The following is a 6,353-nucleotide window of genomic DNA, read 5'->3' on the forward strand; positions in this document are numbered from 1 at the left end:
TTAATTAATAATTATTTTATTTTTCCGTTCTCCAATTCTAAAACTTTTCAGAAAATTCCTGACCAATAAATAGCACTCTTTTGTCAACTCGTTGGGAGACGACCTGGGAATTCTACTCTTAGTATTTTATTCTTAAATTGTGACAACTCTTTTTAAATTGATAAGCGGAATTTTTGTCGGTTAAGAATTGTACTTGCAACGCTATTTTCACTATAAATTCTTAATCGACAATTTTTCGCCCGTCATATATCTCACCACGTCCCAGAGCAACTGGAATCAATACCACTGCATCTACCCAGGCAGGTATATCTCACCACGTCCCGGAGCAAGTGGAATCAATGCCACTGCCTCTACCCAGACAGGTGTATCACAAACAACAACATATTTAATATTAATCTCTAAATCGTTATCATTCTCATTAACAATATCATAATCATCATCATTCTCTTTATCAATCTCATAATCATCATCATTCTCATCAACAATCTCATCATCATTTTCACGATTCATCACTAATTCTCTTCTTATTCCATCCATAGAACTTACCAAGCATAAGTCACCGTCCTCTAAACTCATAACAACAATTATCCCTTTTATTCTTTTACTATTCTCACCCTTGATTCAATACCCTAAAACAGCTAAAAAGGTTTTAAGTAAGTGTTATGAAAGGTTGCAAGCTTGTCAGGAAGGTAAAACAGTTAAAAACAAAGTTTTCTTTGAAAAACAAGACAGTGTGCATACGCATAGAGGTATGCGTACACACAGGAAGTAAAAATTTCCATTCTTCTCGTTCGCACAATTTATGTGAACGCCCTCAATAGAGTGCACCTTCCAGCGTATGCATGAGCACAGCTTGCAAAACTTCTTAGGTTGTGTATGCGCACAGAGCATGCTAGCGCTCCCAACAGTAGACATATCTCTGTGTGTACGTGCGCACAAGAGTGTGTGTTTGCACAAGTTCAAAAATACACAGGGTGTGCGAGCGCACACAAACCAGAAATCACAAATTCTGCAACATCACAGAATTCAAATTTTGGACACCAACTTTCAACGATCATATCTTTCTCTACAAAATTTATATTTCTACAAATTCTATACCGTTTTAAAGCTCTTTGAATAATATTTAATTTGATATAAAATTTATTTAATTTCAAAAACTGCAGCTCAAGATATATGATCTGTCAAAGTTGGCCTAAAACCCATTTTTACCAAAAATAATTATTTACCAATTATCCGATGATTCACTAGCCCGAATCATTTTTCAACCAACAAAATGAACCTAGACCAACTCAAATTACCTATTCACAGACAACCAATTCCAATTCTACTCCTTTTACACATTCCACCTCAATTGCATCTATTCCACATTCTAAAAACCTCATTTTCCACTATTTCATTAATTATTTACATTTTCAGACATTGCATACTAACCCTTTATTCAATCTCATACATTATCACACAATTCAATCATCTCTTACCGTCCTTACCTTTTTCCGGCCTCCGGCCCAAAAATCCACGGCCTCTGACCCAAAGTCACAATTTAATACATATTCCACAAACCATTAATCATCATCCAATATATCAAATTTCACAACACACCACACATGCAAATCCACAAAATTCTCAACTCAATCATTAATTTACACAACATATCAACCATACATATTAATACCAACCATTTACATAATCCAAACCTAATCCTAGGGGCATCTAGCCTAGGAATTCTTATCATATCATACGGTACTTAAATGAAACTTAAATTGTACCTCTTGTAGTCACAATAATTTGGTCGTTCCTTGTAAATTTCCACCAAGCACTAGCTTTAAACTCCACCAAGAGTTCAGCAAGCCAAATTCAAGTCCCTAAGAGCACCAAAATCTCACCCAACAACTCTAACACAACCAATATCATACATACATCAACCTAGGGTTTAAAAAATCTAGTAAATCACAAGGGTTAGTGATTCCTTACCTCAACTCTCTGAAGTTTGTGATGAATATCACCCATGGCTCATACTAGAGCACTCCTAAACAACCAAAATCATAAAATCATTCAACACCCATAATCAATCATGTTTTTAGAGGAAAAATCAAAACTGGTCAGAGAAAAACGAAATACTCACCACATTATCTAGATAGAATCGAAGAGGGCGAGGAGAGCGATGCGTGGTTGCAAACGGCTTGTCGATTGGAGCTCCGTAGCTCAAGTTATGGTGGTTTGAAGATCAAGAGGGGCTAGGGTTTTCTCTTCTTCTCTTTCCTCTCTATTTTTTGATCTCTCTCACAAATGGGGGAGTTGTGGCTGCTGAATGGCCTTAATAAGGCTATATATATGTAGGGTCTTGGGCCCACTTGGGCCTGGTTCACTTGGTTTAGCCCGTTGGCCCAATTTTGGGCCAAAACCTTTAAGATTAGAGTTTTAAATAGTATTTTAAATATTTCTATCTTTCCAAATTATAAATTCTTATTGCTTAACCTTATTCACTTCAAATTAATTTCCTCAGCTGCTGTACCGAACAGATCTCAGCCGGTACTGCCGGTCAAATTTTTAGTGCGCGTTTTTACGCAGAAAACTATGTTTTCCGACTCAAAAAAATTCACTGTGTCCAAATATCATATTTAAATTATCGAAATCCGATTGCTAAATTTTCTAACCATGTTCACTCACATTTAATTTATTATTTAATTAATTACAGTTTGACCGAGTTTTACGCAGGGCATTCTCCTCTGGCCTAAACAGAAGTATAGACCCTTCTTCGGTTCTATATGCCTTTAGCCCTCAAAGATTCCCTAACACAACCACAATTTTTCATGTATATCCTATAATATCAAAATAAAATTAAAAAACTATCCACCACATTCATTTCTCACACAAACAGATCAGATATTGAAAATGGCAATGGCAATAAACTGATGAAGTAAATGATTACCCAAACTAGAATTAACTGAATTAAATTGATAGCAGAAAGCTAAAATTGATGATTCCAAACTAGTATTAACTAGTTTAGGAAATTCAAATTATTATCTTATTTATATTCCAAACTACTATTGTTATATATCAACAGCATAGGATTAAGATGGAGAATTTTATATACATACTTGGTGTTTCTGAGCAGTGCTGTTGAGGTTATCTAATAAGTATTTTCTTGTCTTCAGATTATCACATAAAGATTTATAATTTGCAGTCAAATTATGCTCAAGTGCCCAATCCTCAAGGGCATTTCTTTCAGGAACCACCACAGCCACCAAGAATGACTCAAAACTATTTCCATACACCCAAATCTACATGAAGAAAATTTGTTATCCATATTTAACAACATAAGTTTAGTAATTGAGAAGAATTACAATGTTGTATTATAAGTGTTTATTCTCTAAGTTTATATAGAAACACACCAAAGTTATAAGAGGTCATTGCATATACTTGTTCTCTATGCTCTCCACAGCAATATATTCTCCTTGAGACAACTTAAAGATGTTCTTTTTTCTATCAATGATTTTTATTGCTCCATTTGGTTGCCACTCTCCAATGTCACCTGCAATGATTTCCAAATCAGACCTTTAATATTGCATTTAGAGTTCGAGTTATAAGTTATAACTCTTGCACTTATTTATTAATTAAATGACAAGTCACTAGTCGATATCTATAACAAAGTCACTTTAGTGTACGTGGCATAAGTCACTTTATTTTACTCTGAGAGCAACTAAGAATTTCTCGCATTTAGAGGCAATGTAACATGTTTTAATATTCTACAAAGTTAACATTTACCTGTATGAAACCAACCATCAACCATAACCTCAAGAGTAAGATCTTAACGCTTGTGATAACCAGAGAACAAGCTAACACCTCTGAGGCAAATTTCTCCACATGGCACACTGGAAAGTGCATCGTATCCCATCTCAGGCACTGATTCAAGCCTTGCTTCAATGGTTGTCATGAGAATTCCAACAGTTCCTGTCATTGAATACACGTTACCTATTGCTGTGAAACACCCAGCACAGCTTTTAGTAAGACCTGTTACATCAAAATGAATACACAATCATCAACAATTTCATCTCTACTCAAAGACACTAAAAGATCAAATATCAAAGTTGATACTATATCCTTGTGATAATGTAGATCCACTAGTGACCCTCATAAACTCCTCAACATGTCTAGGCAAAGGAGCAGCTCCTGATAACAAGATTCGAACTCGTCCACCTAATGCTTGTTTTGTCTACCAATTATTCAAAACAATAATGTATTAGATTTTTAATTCAATCTTTCATGAGTTTTCTATCTTGCTAGTAAAGTATTGATTAAGTTTAAAGCATACCTTATCAAACACAAGCTTATCAAACAAATGTGCTGCTTTGTATTATGGAAGACCCTTCTCTAGATTTCTCAACTTGCTGTTGTTAGAGTCAAGATTAGTTTACATATGAATTGTTAATTAAAACTGTCAAAGAGATTAATTAGTGATAAAACATACTAGTTATATGCATAATGAAACAATGGTAGTTTGGAATATATATATTAACTAGTGATAAAATATACTAGTTATATGCATAATGAAACAATATGGCAGGAACTGGTTGAATATGGTGGGAGGTATGAAACATGCTAAAATGGTAAAGAGTAGAGTTCTGAAACCAAATTTCTAATGGACACATACGTCAGAATGCTAATAATAAAATAATTTTGCTGCTTTTTTGTAACCAATTTTGCTATGCAATGAAACCATACACTTACCATCAAACTGCTCAAAGAGATCATTGCTGTTCTTTGCCACATCTTCCTCTGCTGCAACACGAGCATAATTGATCTCCATGTCATGTTGCTCATTGCTATTAGAAGCATTACTGTACCCAAGTGATTGATATTGCATCAGTTGATCATAAAAGTATTAGTTTAAGAGCAGATTATGACTGAATGAAGCACATTTTCAATAAGCATGGGCATTACTGACCGTTATTCTCAGTTTCTCACAATCAATTCACTAGATACTTGATTAGTGATACTGCTACAGAGATATGCTTGGACTCTTTCTCATTTACAGCCTCATGAGTCCTCTTCATATGCTCTAAAGCTGATCCAACGGTACTTACACTACATATATAAAAATAAGACACTAAGAATTTTGCTAAAGGAGGACTTGATCAAGAAACCATGGGCCAACAACTGACCTTTGCTGCATGAGTAACTCCATACGGCAATACTTTGCTGCAGAATAATCAGCAGTATCATTGGTCTCTTTCTCTGCTTGCACACAAAAAGATTGTCATTTCCTTTTTGCAGGTAAATGAAAAAAGCAAAACAAAACAACTATAATTGTAGTACCTTTAAGGCAGAACCAGCCAAGATGATATAGCCAGCATTTATCATGAAAAGATTGATATACTGTAGGGCCCATGTGAGAGAATATGCTTTTCTACCTAAATTAATAAATGAATGAATGAAAATAAGAATTATGTTACTAGCATGGAAAAAAATTGAGCACAGAAAAAACATTTTTCACATACCATAGATAAAGCCAGCTAAATCTCTGTATCTAATATGCCTTGTTCCACCAAATTCATGGAGCTTAGCAAGAAGAGCATTGGCGTAGAGAGAAATTGCAATTGCAAGAATCAATAGACAACAGTTCCTTAATCAGATGTTGTGCTGTAGATTTGACTTGATATTCAACAACCCTGTCAATCAACAATTATATAAAAAGTCACACACTAGTATCACATGAATCACATGAATCACACAAAATATTGCATTTAGGTCAAAAAAGCTTCCGATTACAGAAAAAAATTCATCAAAATCAGAGTAACCCACAGATTCATGAAGCACAAAAGTAAAGTATGATAAACCTAGCTAAAATTGGCACAGAAAAATTAACCCTAAGGTTTACCACGAAGAACAGAATCACAAAATCAAGATATATATACCTAAAATTCGAGATGGTTACAAGAAGAACTGAGAGAGCGAGTTGTTGAGATTAGATGGAAGAGGCGCCAAATGGAGCAGATGTGATGAGAGTGGCGGCGGAGAGAGCTCTGCGACAATGGAGTAGACGCAACGAGAGCAGCGGTGGAGGGAGCTCATGTGACGCAAGGGATGACAGAGAGAGATCGTGCAATGAAAGCGGTGGCGGAAGCAGCTCATGCGATGGAGAGAAGAAGTAGCTGTGCGACGGAGAGAGGAAGAAGCACATAAAGGTAGGAGTTGGCAGCTCTGTTTATTTGTGAATGGAGCTTGAGAGAGAGGAGGGTAGATTAGGTTTAAGTTAATATTTTCAGATGCAATATTTTAAATTACAGACTGATTTTTTGTCTGTAATATTTTATCGACGGATTCTCTTTTCCGTCTGTAATTTATGCTAATTC

General features: G+C 35.2%; 2 long non-coding RNA genes across 2 annotated transcripts; both read right to left on the minus strand.

The window, feature by feature from the left end:
* Positions 3,125–4,378, minus strand: LOC107619100. Its single transcript, XR_001615503.2, has 4 exons — positions 4,313–4,378; positions 3,766–4,213; positions 3,393–3,532; positions 3,125–3,281 (listed from the first exon to the last, which is right to left on the minus strand). It is a non-coding gene; the product is annotated as an uncharacterized LOC107619100 (long non-coding RNA).
* LOC110271729 lies at positions 5,316–6,035 on the minus strand. The gene is made up of 3 exons (XR_002362342.1): positions 5,916–6,035; positions 5,499–5,669; positions 5,316–5,411 (listed from the first exon to the last, which is right to left on the minus strand). It is a non-coding gene; the product is annotated as an uncharacterized LOC110271729 (long non-coding RNA).

The sequence above is a fragment of the Arachis ipaensis genome, chromosome B01, assembly GCF_000816755.2.
Source record: "Arachis ipaensis cultivar K30076 chromosome B01, Araip1.1, whole genome shotgun sequence".
In the NCBI taxonomy this organism is placed as follows: Eukaryota; Viridiplantae; Streptophyta; class Magnoliopsida; order Fabales; family Fabaceae; genus Arachis; species Arachis ipaensis.